We start from the raw sequence: 16,742 nt of genomic DNA, 5'->3' as shown, positions 1-16,742 counted from the left end.
ACTCAAAGATAGCTGGGATAGGTTCCAGCACGCCCGTGACCCTAGTGAGGATAAGCGGTACGGAAAATGGACGGATAATAATAATAATAAAAACAAGTAAAAAACAAAATATTTAACTAGAACGTAAAAAAATAATAAGCTTGTTAAACTTTTACACAGAACCCAGCAAAGACAGGATATTGCCACAAATTTGTGTGCTCTCACACGGCCGACAATAAATTCCACAATTGGATAGTTAGGATATGGGAATTGGATGACCTCAGCGCTAGCGTCTGATGTGAAATAGTTGTTGGACAGTGAAAATTGCTTTCAACACAACAGGGTGGGAGAAGAGAGTTTGGATGTTCCGGCATTGCAGAATACCCTTACAGGTGTTGACCACACAACAGTTAGGACTCTGATATTACCTACAAAGGTGGATAATTGCCCGGTCAAGTTTGTCCTCCCATTCCGTTTCAGTACTAATTACATGTGGAAAAAGGAGGAAAAATAATAGCGTTTACAGGCAGTGTAAATAATTATTTATATGGACAACATCCTTACAGTTTGTAAGTTTGTAAGTATCTGGTTTGTAAAGTGACGCTGTAAAAGAACATGGGGGACCTTTTGGGCAGATTCTTTCATAAGAAAAGGTCAGGTGGGGATTGAAAGCATTGTGATTCATCCTTAAATGGGACATTGTTTGTGAAAGGGATTTTTTCCGTTATAATTGTACAGTTGGATCCTAACACAGCTGATTTAAATTTCCCCACCTATCAAGTGTGAAATCCAACAACCAAGAAAACATTTTATCTGTCTATTTCTGAAAATGTGCCTGTGAGTGAGGTGTTTTCATTTCCGCATCGCTGTACGTAATAAACCCCACCCAGAGTTTCTCTGCCAATGACATAATTAGCTAGGCTGTAGGACCACACAGAAGCACTATAATGTCAATGACAAAAAATAAGGAGAGCTGCAATTGTAGACCAGATTAGTTTAAGAGAATAGCAGTATAGTGTCTGAAAGTGGCACATGCTCATATGTTCAGCTAAATTGTCAATGTAGGGGTGGGGGTATCTTATGTTTGGCGATGTGTCGCTGCATGCACCACATGCATGCAGCAACTACACTAAATTGGCAAAGTGTCATTCGGTGGTGTTGCAAAAGTGCTGCTTGCACAAGTAAAAATACAACCAAATCTTTATTGTGGTTTGGAGAGGTGAAAATCCCCTGCTCAGAGTCTCCAATAAAACCACAAAAGTCGCTAGATTTTTTGCTACCCATTCATTTTCTGAGCCGCTTATCCTCACAAGTGTCGCGGGAGTGCTGGAGCCTATCCCAGCTATCATCGGGCAGGAGGCAGGGTACACCCTGAACTGGTTGCCAGCCAATCGCAGCGCACACTTAAACAAACAACCATTCCCACACAAGTACACGCCTACGGGCAATTTGGAGTCCCCAATTAATGCATGTTTTTGGGATGTGGAAGGAAACCGGAGTGCCCGGAGAAAACCCACGCAGGCACGGGGAGAACATGCAAACTCCACACAGGCGGGGCCGGGATTTGAACCCCGGTCCTCAGAACTGTGAGGCAGACGCTCTAACCAGTCGGTCACCGTGCTGCCAGATTCTTTGCTAGTTCCTCTTTTTTAAAAATAGTCGTAAGCGCGGTCGGAAAAATCACTAAGTTGGCAACACTGAGTAGCTCTCACTCACTACAATGCCCCGAAAAATCTATTGAATGTAATATACAATAATGATATTTTTTATGTATACAGTATATAAACTGTTGAACTATAAAAGTGAAACCTCCACACACTTGCACAACAGTGGACATAATCACTCTAATCTTCACTATACATACATCTGTAATTATTCATTGGGGCTATTAAATGCATTCATCTTAAAATAAAAAGGTGGATTGGGTCCATGTGAACCTTTCTTCTAATCACTATTTTATTGGTTTGATAAATGACATCTGGTTGGCAAATGGTATTGTACACAGGAGATTACCACCAGTTTACCATCATTAGGACACACTGAGTGTAATTCATGAAAACTTTAAAGTAAAACCTGTACTTCCATGGGAGACTCTTCATCTGACTGAGTTTTTATACACAGTGTAATGACTACTGTGGCTTTCCAAAGCAAAACTTCCCTGTTAGGGCTTAGCAGAGGCAAATTGAGACTCTCCCGCGCGTGGAGATTGCATTTGGGGTTTAGAGAGAGGTCAACGGGATTCCCTCTATAACCGAAGAGTGTGGGGATTACAGAAGTCCGCAGAGAGCTGCTTTTCTTGCAGATTATGCTCAATCTGTCCTCAGAAACAGAGCCGTGTCCATTCAGCAGACAATGCATCTGAATTAACGTTCAGGGCCAAGTTTATGAGCAGCTTTCCCCAAATTGCTCACAACAACAGCCATTTGTGACGCAAAACTTGATGGATGTAGAAAGACTGGTATTGCTATTCAGTGATGGAAATCGGCCAGATTTATACCCACCCATTTCTATCCAGGCTTGGGACCGGCAGTGACCGGGAATCCGAGACACGCCTTCTGCATGAAAGGCAGCAGTATGTAGCGCTATAGACCAAAAGTAGGAATTAGTTTATTAGCCTGCAGATCTCACCCAAATTCCGCTCGGATAGGCCTTAGCTGACAGATGGATGGATACTTAATGTGACACTTAGGGCAATTAGGAGTAAGCGATGCCAGGCTGTGTGTTCACATCTGACCACATGATGTCAGTCTTTGCTTATCACCAGCAAAAGGGCAATCAAGGCACAAGTCTGAGACGCCTGCAAAGTTAAAAAAAACTAATGCAGTGGAGTCAGTGATTAATGCTTATAATTATTAGGTCAAATTTTATTTAAAAAACAGTTATGTTTTTTTTTTTTTTGCTTCAGTTTGATTCTGGAAAAGGTTATTTCTATGATTTCCTATGGGAAACAATGCATTTACATTTTCACTCACTCAGTATTCACTCATGAATGTCTGTGCATGTAGATTCTCCAGTCATCCAGGTGATGGTAATCCACAAGGGTTGAATGAAGCCAATTTGACTGCTTGTTTGTTGAAGACGTTTCATCTTTCATCCAAAAGGCTTCTTAAATTCGAACATTTTAGGTGTGGCGTCTCCCTATTTATGCCTCAGAGGTTGGCTGCATGAACGACAGTAGATTAAAAACAAACATCGCTCACGCAAACCTCACAGATGACAGTTTGCAATCGTGAAGATGAAGGTAAAGTTTTGCTGCCCTGATGTGGCGACACCGTGCGCCGAGGTTGAGGGGTAAACACCCTATTAACCAGGTAAACATACTATTTTAATTGGCTATTATTTTAAAAATATTATATTTTACATTGTTAAGTGAAATAGTCCTTTTTTTATTCAAGTTGACAGCTGACGCGATGAAATAAAGACGAAATAGACGGATTGTTGCTTTGCTGCAAGTGGATAATTTAAATTTGGCTTTAATTTCATAATAGACATTGAGTATTTAATTTGAAAATAAGCTTCAACCAAGCATCTTTTAGAGTTCAAAATGTTTTTGTTTGATGCAGAAATAAAATGTGTTCAATGTGGCAGTTAATTGATTTCATAAATGCAGCACACTATAGTTTTGTTATGCACAGGAAAAAAAAATATATGCAATGTTATCCTCATTTTAGATGTCAAAAGGGTCTTGTGACTTGTGTGTTTTTCTTTTTGTTTTTTTCCAGTGGGTGACATTCCAAATGGCTCTTTTGGTATTAAAAAAATGTTAATTACTATACATAATGAACAATTTTGTCAGTTGAATGTTTTGGAGGTCAAATAGCAGTCCTCATGAGGTTTGTGGTTTCAGAAGATGGTCATATGATGACTTGTAGAGAAATTAACTGTTAAAACTAACTTCTTCACGGGCAGCAGAGCAAGACTGCACTTCCTGAACAGAAAGCCTAAAAAAGTCATGCACACCTCACGGAGGTGGTTGTACATCTTCATAGACTTGAATGTAATGTTTGGCGCATGTGATGCCGTTCCAGGTATTACAATTAACACAGAAACTCCAAATTGAGGTCAGAAAGATATTATCACTGAGGACTCGGCAGCTCATCTTCATTGGAGAAGAATGGGCCTGGTATCCCATGTCAGAGGCTGCATGTCCTCTTCTGACAGGGCCTCACGAAATGCTTCATTTCTCAGGCTGATTTAAAGCACCCGATTACACTTGTGAACTGATTAAATGGTCAGGCAGAATATACTGTCAGTATTGTTGCAGTTCTGACAGAGCTCCAAACTTTCAGATCATGTGGTTGTGAGCAGAGGAAAGCGTTGCACGCTCAAGTCGTCTGTGAATTACTCATCAGAGAGGGCCGAAAAATAATCAGGCATGTATGCAGCCACTGATTAAATGATAATTCAAGTTCTGTAACATTTACTCTCTGTCAATAAGTTCTTGTTCCCTCTTTCAAGTGAAAGTGGAGTGCTAGTTTTAACACACATACCGATAATAAGGCCGAATTTGAGCAGTCCTCTCCCCTTGCGATCGGATGTCTGCAAAGATTATCCTGACTGATTATCCAGTAGAGTGTGGTGTGTGTTAAAAGTGATTTTTCCTCTCCGATCTACTCGGAAAAATGCTGAGGTCGACAATCGTAAATGTCAAACCTGTTCAATATGGCAAATCCTTATGCGTGTGGTCAACACCGAGTTTGGGCCACGGACTCAATGACGTGTCACAAAACAATTAGAATTTTGAAGCAGATAACTCCTAAATGTTCTTATTATTACCATAATACAAATGCAATGCAGTTACCACATAAGCTAACAGTTAGCCTCACTTCTTGTATTCTTTCTTACTACTACTACTCCTACTAATCGCTTCTTCTTTGTATTTCCCAGCAGTCTGGTTGCCCTGTGGTTCCGTGCGGCCTCTTACAGGTCAGTCTTGATCCTATGACAGTGACAATATCTGGTTTGGGGGAGGAGACTCATGCTTGTCGGGCAAGATATTGTTATGTGAGGCGTGCTGTGTTGGTCATCTGGAGTACAACGCACAACAAAAAGAGCAGTTAGAACACACTTGCCGATTCTTTCCTCGTCACGTGTGGGGTCTCTCACATTTTAAAAGTCGGTTAAAATGTTAAAAATCGGTATGTGTGTGCCTTGCTTCACTATCAACTAAAATAAGGGCTCGACACACTTGATTGCTTTGACATAAACACTTACGCTTGTATATGTTTTTGTTACCTTCATGATCTTTGTTTAGGATTCAATATTTCTGCAAGATGAACTCCCAGAGTTTAGAATAAGTTGTTAAATTCAGACCACGCCTACCATATACAAATATATAAAACAAATGAGACAGATGTGCATGCTGTGCATGCGTGCATACGGTACACTTCAAGGTTCACAGACTGGATCGTTAATAATTCATAGTGCACTTAATTTTAACTTGATGTAAATTTAGCTCTAATTAAATGAAGGATGCTGTAAACAGATCCATTCACGGTCATGTTTGCCTTGCATCAATTGATGCATATCTTTGGCTCGCGTTTGCAGTGTTCGCCATTTCTCTCTTTTTAACCTCTGCCAGAGCCGGTTGTTTTAAAACATGCATTCAATGGCCACAACAAAAATGCGGCCAACTTTTTCTCGGTCTTATGAACACAGGTACTGGCTATTGTTACCAGGGCACTTATACATGCGTGTACTTGTGAGTCACTATTCTCTTGTCATTAAAACACACAGCCGAACAAACATAATCATGTAACCCTGCAACCCCTGTGACGTTACCACCCATCGTGCATAAATCACATGAACCGCACCTCATCAATAACAGTAATGCATAAACACGAAACTAAAAAATGCTGAAGGTACCCAAATTTAATAGAATAACACTTTATAGGGCACTCATGAAAATGATTCCAAATTAAAAATGTTGTGACTTTTTCTCCTTTAGATCCATTTTTTTCCTTGAATACAATTGTCTCTTCATGCCTATCTTTAGTTGTCTTGGGGTGTTTTTCCAAGAGAACAAACGTACATATATGCAAGGGCACATAACATATGATCAATAAGTGCACTCTACAAAGCAAATCTTTCTATAGTCACAATAAAAGGCATTGTATTCTATTTAAACAATGTTAAGTCTGTAACATTTGAGCAGCAAACCACAGTACTTCCGGTTGTCAGCTGAAGCATTACCGCTGCTGTGAGCCTCTGGACAACACCTGGGCCCTTGACAAAGCACAGGATTGGACACCCACAGAGGTCCCACCGCAAGTCTTGGAGGAGAACCCGGTAGACCGTGATCTTGATCTACAAAGCCTGATTCTGGCCCCAGCGCCAACACGCCATCCGCCCCAGCTGCATCGGACCCCACTCCGGTTGTGCTCATTCTACCCTCTCCTTCCCATTTAGACCATGAGAATGGTGGGGGTGCGGTGGGGGAGTCACACCAAAAGGGCCTGCAAATCCAACGACCAAGACGTCAGCGCATGGAACCAGACTGGTATGGTGTGTGGGTCATGTAGCTGGATTATTCTTCCACAGACCAAACTGAGCAGGACACTAGGCTCAGGTAAAAGTTAAATTTTGTTGATGTTCTACAGTGTTAGCTGTAATTGTTTACAGGGCTGTTTTTCATTGTTCCATTGTTGTTATAAAATAATAATAATGTGAAGATTGTGCTTTTGATCACATGCACTTCTTACTTTATTTGTTCATTCTAAAAGCACTGCATCATATTGGGAGACATTTCTAATATTGGACCTGTCTCATGTAGTAAATAAGATAATAAAGTTATCATGTATGTTGAATGTTGTTAAATCATGAAGAAAAGGCCCAGTGGATCACTAGATAGGAATTCACATTTTTTATTTTATTTTTTCCACTGTGGTATATCCCTTCTGCCTATGCAATGTCAGGGGGTCCACACCTCTTTGATGACCCTCCCTCACCCCCCACCTCCGGGCTCCAGGGTTCTGTGGGATCCGAGTGTGCAGACATTGTTAGCGTGCCTGATATGAGGGCCTGATCAAAGCTGGTACATTCTGCCTGACCGATTTCCACAGGATTAAGGATTAGGGAGACAGGAAACTGGGAGAGGCACACAGACAATTCTGGAGAGACAAAAAAAAAAAGGATGGTGATGGAGAGTGAAAACAATGGCAGAAAAAGAGAGGGGTCATGAGGCACTGGCAGAGAACATCTTGGGAAAGGAATTGAAGACTAAAGGCCTATCAGTGTCAGGATGTAGAAAAGAGTCTCCGGTACTTTCCTAAACATAATCCAATACACATTAATGCCACCATACAATAAATAGAACATCAAAATTAATTTGGAATGGGTGGATGGACAGTGAAATCCTGTTAAGGAGGTCTTGAAGCTCATGTGCCTTAAGTCTTGCCATACAGAGATGCCATTAAATTCCGAAATTTTGAAATCGGTCGCAAATCCATCAGGCGAGCAGCAATAACCTCATCTGGGAGGAGAAAAAGGGAACGTGGTGCGGTCAGGAAAAGAGAATTACCGTAGTCAACAAGATTAAGCAGGGGAAGTTGTATTTTATGGTCACCAAATAAGAGACCATTTGGAAATGAATATGACAGAAAGCAATGAGCAGATGGCTCTGATTACCAATAAAGCAATACAATTGTTTCAAAGGCCACATTCAAATAATTTTTTCAAATTGTTCAGTGTTATTGTGTACACTAGTGATGAGTGAATCCAAGACTAAACACCCACACATTGGCCACAGCATTGGGTAAGGGTAAGTAAAAGAATCTTAAAATGTATTCTAAAATGCTCAGGCAGCCTGTGGAGGGAGGCCAGGAACAGTTATGCCTCTTGCCTACTCAGTTAAGAGGCAAGCAACAGCATTTTGAGCTAACGAGACGTTTAAGGGAGGGCTGGCTGACTCCAAAATAAAGTGCATTACAGTAATTCAGCCGAGACGTAATAAAGTCATGGATTACTATTTCCAAGTGCACTTGTGCAAAAAAGGGTTTAACCTTTTCCAGCTGGATTTGATTACAGCACCAGTTCTAAATTGTTGGCTTTGCATATTGTGTCAAATGCCCCAAGTCCACAAGTGAGGATTTACAAACAAAAATGTTGTAAAAAGTATATACAGTGGTGCCTTAAGATACGAGTCACCGGATATGAGCACTTCAGGGTGGCAATGAACTCAACTGAACCCACTTTATAACTAGCAACAGTTTGGCGGATAGTGAATAATTCTTCTTTATTGCCACCCCCAGTTGAGGTTTACTGTCAAACTAAATACATGGGTCATTTTCATATGATCTGATCAATAACGGTAAAGATACTTGTAGAAAAAAAAATTAATTTAGCAATTTTATATGCTGCTGTGGTTTTATATGGGTAAAATGTATCCCATGCTGAAACAGTGTCGCTTAAATTCCTATTTTCAAAAAGTTATTGATGATTAAACATTTTAGGCATTCCTAATAAAAGTAAACCTTACTGAGAAAGTAAATGGTGATGGGCCATTGAAATACACTTTTTTTGAACGGTAAATACAACAGTGTATAAGGGTAAAGACTTGAACAGTTTAAAAAAGAAAATCATGTGAGCTGCACAATTTGCATGTTGCCCTTCAAACACTGCAGATACAAGTTCATAAATGCTCCTAGCTACTCATTTAACCCATTACACTCTTGTCTTTATACAATCATAATAATGGGAAAGACATGTAATAGTTCCTACACTTTCACAAATTCATACATATTAATTCATATCTCAGAAATAACACAAATTATTTTGGTATTTTGCTGTCTGCTATTGTGTGAATGCAAAATGGCTGCCTCATCCTGGCACTTAAACGCTCATCTGGTGTAGTGCAACAATATAATGAGTCACTCTCCAATGGCATTAACTGTAAACGACTCCTTGAGTGACAAAGTCCATTTGTAAAAGAACCAAAAAAAAAAAAAAAGGAACTGAAGATACTAATATGCATTTGTGTTTGTTTTCATGGAAAAGGCAATAGGATAAATATCCATCCATCCATCCATTTTCTGAGCCGCTTCTCCTCACTAGGGTCGCGGGCGTGCTGGAGCCTATCCCAGCCATCATCGGTACACCCTGAACTGGTTGGCAGCCAATCGCAGGGCACATACAACCATTCGCACTTACAGCCACACCTACGGGCAATTTAGAGTTTTAGAGTCTCTAATTAATGCATGTTTTTGGGATGTGGGAGGAAACCGGAGTGCCCGGAGAAAACCCACGCAGGCACGGGGAGAACATGCAAACTCCACAAAGGCGGGGCCGGGGATTGAACCCCGGTTCTCAGAACTGTGAAGCTGACGCGCTAACCAGTCGTCCATCGTGCCGCCAGGATAAATATCCATTGTATAAAAAAATACATAATTATCATCTTCAGAAAACGTGTTGCAAATCATGAATCTTCATTTTGGACACCTAATGGTAAAATCATTTTGGCATTAAAAAAGACAAATATTACATTAGAATATTTTTCTCTTAGAAACGATTATGACATTTTGATGGATAACAACTGACAATAATTCAAATACTCATACTAGTAAAATTTATTGATTTTCTGAAGGAAATTCAGTGGGCCATGTCTTTACCGTTATTGATAAAATTATACAAAAATGACCCATAACAGAAGGAGAATTACATGTGTATTTAAAACAACCACACAGTTTTGCCTTGGCTAACAAAGGCTAACAACAATGCAAATTGCCATAGACGAGTTAATGTGGCACAATGTTATAACTAATAACAACTAATATTACTGCTGAGGAGTTGTGACCTCTCCTCCATCTCCATGTGTATGTGTATGTATGTATTGTACTACCCCCAGGTGGCCAAGGCATGCACACCAAAAAGGAGCAGCACAACATCCATTGAATTGAAGCAAAAAAAGTGGCAAAAACTGTGAGGCTAATTAAATATTATTAGAATGTTTTTATAAAGTAAAATAGAGTGGTATTTGTCTTATTTAAAAACATTACAAATAGGGTTTTTTGAAAGGCTGGAATAGATTAGTGGTATTTCCATTAATTTCAATAGTGAAAGATGATTTAAGATGCAAGAGTTTCGAGTGTGGTCACGGAACAAATTAAACTCAGAATCAGAATCTGAATCAGCTATGTTGGACAAGTATGTTACAAGTCACACAAGGAATTTGTCTCTGGTAGTTGGAGCAACTCAGCCACTATGACAAAATATACATTTAGTGCAAAAATAAAAAGTATGGAGAGTCACTGAGCAATGAAAGTTTACCACTAGTGTGGTGATGCTGATATAATGGCAATTGTGCAAAGCAATTTAGAGCAATTTAAAGTGACTAATACAACCCCAATTTCAATGAAGTTGGGACGTTGTGTTAAACATAAATAAAAACAGAATACAATGATTTGCAAATCATGTTCGACTGATTGTAGTGGTACACTCGCCTGACTTTGGTGCAGGCAGCGTGGGTTCAGTTCCCATTCAGTGACGGTGTGAATGTGGGTGCGAATGGTTGTCTGTGTCTATATGTGCCCTGCGACTGACTGGCGACCAGTTCAGGGTGTAGTCCGCCTTTCGCCCGGAGTCAGCTGGGATAGGCTCCAGCGTCCCGCGACCCTAACATTTTAGTGTTGAAAATGGATGGATGCATGTTCGACTGATATTTAATTGAATACACTACAAAGACAAGATATTTAATGTTCAAACTGATAAACTTTATTGTTTTTAGCAAATAATAATTAACTTAGAATTGTATGGCTGCAACACGTTCCAAAAAAGCTGGGACAGGGTCATGTTTACCACTGTGTTACATCACCTTTTCTTTTAACAACATTCAATAAACGTTTGGGAACTGAGGACACTAATTGTTGAAGCTTTGTAGGTGGAATTCATTCCCAATCTTGCTTGATGTACAGCAACAGTTGTTCAACAGTCCGGGGTCTCTATTGTCGTATTTTACGCTTCATAATGCGCCACACATTTTCAGTGGGAGACAGGTCTGGACTGCAGGCAGGCAAGTATAGTACCCAAACTCTTTTACTACACAGCCACGCTGTTGTAACACGTGCAGAATGTAGTTTGGCATTGTCTTGCTGAAATAAGCAGGGGCGTCCATGAAAAAGACGTTGCTTGGATGGCAGCATCTGCTTCTCCAAAACCTGTATGTAGCTTTCAGCATTAATGGTGCCTTCACAGATGTGTAAGTTACCCATGCCATTGGTACTAACACAGCCCCATACCATCACAGATGCTGGCTTTTGAACTTTGTTTCCATAACAGTCCGGATGTTTTTTTTCCTCTTTGGCCCGGAGGACACGACGTCCACAATTTCCCAAAACAATTTGAAATGTGGACTCGTCTGACCATAGAACACTTTCCCACTTTGCATCCGTCCATCTTAGATGAGCTCGGGCCCAGAGAAGCCGGCGGCGTTTCTGGGTGTTGTTAATAAAGCTTTTGCTTTGCATAATAGAGTTTAAAGTTGCACTTACGGATGTAGCGCCGAACTGTATTTACTGACATTGGTTTTCTGACAGCGGCACGGTGGACGACTGGTTAGAGCATCAGCCTCACAGTTCTGAGGACCCGTGTTCAATCCCCGGCCCCGCCTGTGTGGAGTTTCATGTTCTCTTCATGCCTGCGTGGGTTTTCTCCGGGCATTCCGGTTTCCTCCCACATCCCAAAAACATGCATTAATTGGAGACTCTAAATTCCCCGTAGGTGTGACTGTGAGTGCGAATAGTTGTTAGTTTGTATGTGCCCTGCGATTGGCTGGCAACTAGTTCAGGGCAATGGATATAAAAGGCACAGAGGATGGGGACAATACGCCACCTGCCTGCCGGCCTCTGCATGGATTAAAAAGGGCGTCTGACAGTTCAGGGAGAGGCAAAGTTACTCATCCTTACCAGATGTGCTCTTGCATTGCTGATTAATTATCCGACAGCTTGTGACACTGAGCTTGGTGTCCAGGAAATTATATTACACCCCACACCCTCAGCAAGCCGACCCGGGGATTTTTCTCTCTCTCCCTCCTCTTTGTCTTCTGGACACAGGGAGTTTATGTGACTTCACAATTGAAAATCTACAACACATATTGACAACATCTGTACAGCTTTAGCCGAGCAAAACGCTGTTTGCTTCCAGGAGGTTTAACAAGATTTGGAGGAAGCCCATTTAAAAAAAACAACCAAAAAAGAACAACCCATTCACACCCTGTGGAACACCGTCTCATTTGCCTGGGATTCTGTCAGTTCCTGCTCTTAACCAATGGCAATAAATGAAGCAGCCCCACTGTCACGGAGACAGTTGGCACGGAAACAGCACATTACACCATCATCCAAACCTCCTCCTACTCTGCTGTCGTCATTACTGCCCTCCCTCCCTCCCTCTCTCTTCGCTAGTATGTTTTTTCTGTCATTAATGAAATCACAAGCGATGCTAGCCTTAAATGTAAAGACACACAGACATACAGTATGCACACACTGTAGCATGTCCATTCAAACCAGGAGTTGCTCAGACTCCTTCCTGGATGATACATTTTTCATCACTATTGCATAAAATAAAGATAAAGTGGATGTTCCATTTTCTCTCCTTTTTCCATTCTCTCTGTTACGCTCATGATTTAATCCTGACCATTTCAGCCTTCTCTCTCTCATGCTCGCTATCCCTGCTGCTGACTCCTCCCTCCATTTCTGTCCTGCACTCTCTCTCTCTGTCTCTTACACACGTACACACACACACACACACACACACACACACACACGTACACACACACACATATACACGCCCTCCACCCCCATCGCTGCAGTGTCTCAACTGCCTTGGAACAAACGAGAAAGGATACAGACGTGTAAAAGGTACAGAAAAGATAGACAGACACGTATGTGCGTGTGTAATTGGGAGTATGAGGAAGACATAAAAATGAAGACGCGTGATTAAAAGGGTGGATTGCTCAGAGGCGTTCTCTGCGCGCAAGGGCTCATCTGCAGTATCTTTTGTAAATGGATGCTGACTTGTCAACACGGTAAGGATAACTACTACTCTGACTGCTATTTTTCTTTCTTTTCGTGAGCTCCATAGCAAGGCCTGTTTTGGGACACTGTAGGACAAATACAGGACACCTGTATGTTTTTTGGGTGTGTTTTCCTGCACATAACAGGCAAGGTGATGTTCAGAGATGGCACCAAGGCAGCCAGCTTGTCCGGCCCCCTCCTCCACCCTGCTAGCTTTGTGCCAGTGGACAGTGCTATCATAGCCTTGCTATTTGACTCATCATCAAACAGCATCCTCTGTCCATAAGGATGCTTCGCTACATCCAAGTGCGTAAATCTAGCAGCTAGCTTATGTAGGAGAAGGGTGTGTGTATGTGTATGTGTATGTGTATGTGTGTCTGTCCGGGCCATTGGGCTTGGAAATATGTGGTGAGTAGAAGCACCACATGATGAGGTACTTCAGAAGACGCTGGATGGGAATGTATAGTCGTAAGGAGACAAAATTCCCTTTGAGCGCTGTTCTGCAGGCGCCGGTACAGATTGTAGGAGCGTTTTGGGATTGGGGTTGTCCGCTGCTTTACGCCGGCATTAAATCGTCATTAATCATTGTTGAGTTGCTCTATGGATTGCGATGGCAAGAAGGGAAAAAACAAGACAAAATGATTTTCTCTGTCTTAGCAGCCTTTCATATCACAAATATAACTGACATCTTTTTGTATTGTATGCTCGTGCGCCATGCCTGAGAGACGGGGAACCTTTGAAGCGGAGGGGTGGAGGGGCCTGGGGTGGTGGCAGCGGCAGTGTGGTGGGTTAACAGTAAGGAGGCAGATGGGGCAGAGGGGCGGAGGGTGTGATGCTGCAGAGAGAAAGAAGGAAAAAAAGACGACTTGGATAGACTTGCATGTAAAAAAAAATAAAAATTCTTATCGGAATGCTGGCTGCTTAGTGTGACAGCGTACACAGACAGGCCTCAAACGTCATGGGTTTAAGCAAAAAATGGTGGATAAAGTCTTAGCTTGCTTAAATGCCTATAATGTTGTGTGGTTTGGGCTTGTCTGTGAAGGCTGAGAAAGGATAGGAATATTGATCAGTCTTGGTCTGACACTGATTTTTATGGGTGGCTATTCTTAACTAAGTCCCTGTTCAAGGCTTTTTACAAGTCAGATTTTGCAGCTTTCTAGCGAGGTTTGTTATCCAAAATGTGAAACTCATCATTTCATATATACCTTCCACTTGTCATGTAACACTTTCATTTGATTAGTTCAATATGAACAAATAACACGAGCAATGTAGCATTTAGGTGCTTTCCACAAACGAGAAGGAAGAAAATTACGTGTGGTATTCAAAGCTTGAGGACATCCTGTCATGTCAATTACTGAAAGCAGGAAACACCGTGGGAAATAATACCACGTGTATCTGGCTAGAGTATTTCCACCTTTTTGCCCACAGTCTCGTCATTGCTTGGAACCCAACAGGAGGCTAACCAAGGTTAAGCTCTTATCAGCCTTGCAAGCTGCAGTAACATCTGAGTGGCCTTTCCCCACCAAACAGTTTACTTTTACACTTGTAATGTCTGATGGAGCGGGAAAGGACAGTAGCCTACAATCGCAGTGTGTGTGAAGTGAGTGGACCTCAAAATCCTTAGAACAGCTTTTATTTCCATGCAAATGCATTGGGAACATTGCATTCAACTCCAAATCAAAACATAGAGAGAAATAAGTAATAAAAAATTTTATATATCAGAAATTACAGAAAAATTTATATTAGGATGTTCAAAATAGTAGTGCCCCTCCCTGGGCCGTCACCTTATCGTGGTAGAGGAGTTTGTGTGTCCCTATGAGCTAAGTTGTCTGGGGCTTTAGGCCCCTAACAGGGGCACCCATGGCAAACAGGTCCTAGGTGAGGGACCACAAAAAGTATGGCTCAGAGATCCCCTGTGAAGAATAAAATAAATGGATCTAGGTTTCCCTTGCCCAGATGTGGGTCACCGGGGCCCCGCTCTGGAGCTAGGCCTGGAGGTGGGGCTCCAAAGCGAGCATCAGGTAGGCCTGATGGGGCCTGGCCAGGCACAGCCCAAAAGGGTAACGTGGGTCCCCCTTCCCATGGGCTCACCACCTGTGGGAGGGGCCAAGAGGTGAGTGAGCTGGCTGGCTGCCAAAGGCAGGGGCCTTGGCGGTCTGATCCCTGGCTACAGAAGCTAGCTCTAGGGACGTAGAATGTCACCTCTCTGCCAGGGAAAGAGCCCGAGCTGGTGTGCGAGGTTGAGAAGTTCCGACTAGATATAGTTGGGCTCCCCTCCACACACAGCTTGGGCTCTGGTACCACTCCTCTTGAGAGGGGTTGGACTCTCTTTCACTCTGGAGTTCCTCACGGTGAGAGGCGCCGAGCAGGTGTGGGCATTCTAATTGGCCCTCACCTCGGTGCCTGATTCATTGGGGTTGACCCCAGTGGAGGAGAGGGTAGCCTCCCTCCGCCTTCGGGTGGGGTGACGAGTCCTGACTGTTGTTTGTGCCTATGCACCAAACAGCAGTTCAGAGTACCTACCCTTTTTGGAGTGCTTGGAAGGGGTGCTGGAGAGTGCTCCCGCTGGGGACTCCCTCACTCTGCTGGGGGACTTCAGTCCTCACGTAGGCAATGACCTAGAGACCTGGAGGAGCGTTATTGGGAGGAATGGGCCAGGCGCCCAGAAGCCGAGTGATGTGCTGTTATTGGACTTCTGTGCTCCTCACGGATCGTTCAATAGGGACACCATATTCAGACATAAGGGTGTCCACATGTTCACTTGGCACCAGGACACCCTAGGCCGCAGTTCGATGATCGACTTTGTGGTCGTTTCATCGGACTTGCGGCCGCATGTCCTGGACACTCGAGTGAAGAGAGGGCGGAGCTGTCAACCGATCGCCACCTGGTGGTGAGTTGGCTCCGATAGTGGGGAGGATGGTGGACTGACCTGGCAGACCCAAACATATTGTGAGTCCCCTGTCAGAAGGAGCTTCCATGCCCACCTCCAACAGAACCTTTCCAACGTCCTGGGGGACAAACAGTCAGAGTGGACCATGTTCTGCGCCACCGTTGTTGAGGCGGCTGACCGCAGCTGTGGCTGTGAGGTGGTGGGTGCCTGTTGTGGCGGAAAACCCTGCCCCTGTTGGTGGTCACCAGGGGTAAGAGATGCCGTCTAGCTGAAGAAGGAGTCCTGTCGGGCCTTTTTGGCCTGTGGGACTCCGGAGTCAGCTGATGAACAGAACAGAACACAGATTTGGTGGTCACAGAGACAAAAATTCAGGCATGAGAGGAGTTCGGCGAGGCCATGGAGAATGACTTCCGGAAAACTTAGAGGAAATTCTGGTCCACCATCGAGAGTTCATGAAGCCTCTGGATATTGTGGGGATGTCCTGTTTGACACGTCTCTGCAACATCGCGTGAACATCAGGGACAATGCCTCTGGATTGAATAACTGGGGTGGTGGCCTCCCTTTTAAGAAGGGGGAATCTTTGGGGGATCACACTCCTCAACCTCCCTGGTAAGGTCTATTCAGGGGTTTTGGAGAGGAGGATCCGTCGAGAAGTCGAATCTCAGATTCAGGGGGAGCAGTGTGGTATTCATCCAGGCTGTGGTACAGCGTACCGGCTACCCTCACAAGCATCCAAAATGAGTTTCCTCCGCAGGGTGTCCAGGCTCTCCCTTAGAGGTAGAGTGAGAAGCTCGGTCATCCGGGAGGGGCTTAGAGTCGAGCCACTGCTCCTTCTCCTGAGTGTTCCCTCTTGTGCCAATTGATGACGT

The 16,742-nt window shown here is 43.1% G+C and overlaps 1 protein-coding gene across 2 annotated transcripts in view; it reads left to right on the top strand.

Annotated features, from left to right (window-relative positions):
- Nucleotides 1-12,734: 12,734 nt before the first annotated feature.
- The window catches only part of gnaz (guanine nucleotide binding protein (G protein), alpha z polypeptide), a 34,918-nt gene continuing 30,910 nt past the window's right edge, over nucleotides 12,735-16,742 (top strand). For both annotated transcript variants that reach the window (XM_061799335.1, XM_061799334.1), the window contains exon 1: nucleotides 12,735-12,994. The gene's annotated coding sequence lies outside the window, so the exon portion shown is untranslated. The remainder of the gene's footprint in view (nucleotides 12,995-16,742) is intronic.

Source organism: Phyllopteryx taeniolatus, chromosome 15 (assembly GCF_024500385.1).
Source record: "Phyllopteryx taeniolatus isolate TA_2022b chromosome 15, UOR_Ptae_1.2, whole genome shotgun sequence".
Classification (NCBI taxonomy): Eukaryota; Metazoa; Chordata; class Actinopteri; order Syngnathiformes; family Syngnathidae; genus Phyllopteryx; species Phyllopteryx taeniolatus.
The sequence above is the reverse complement of the archived record's forward strand: the minus strand, read 5'-3'. Positions and strand labels throughout refer to the sequence as shown.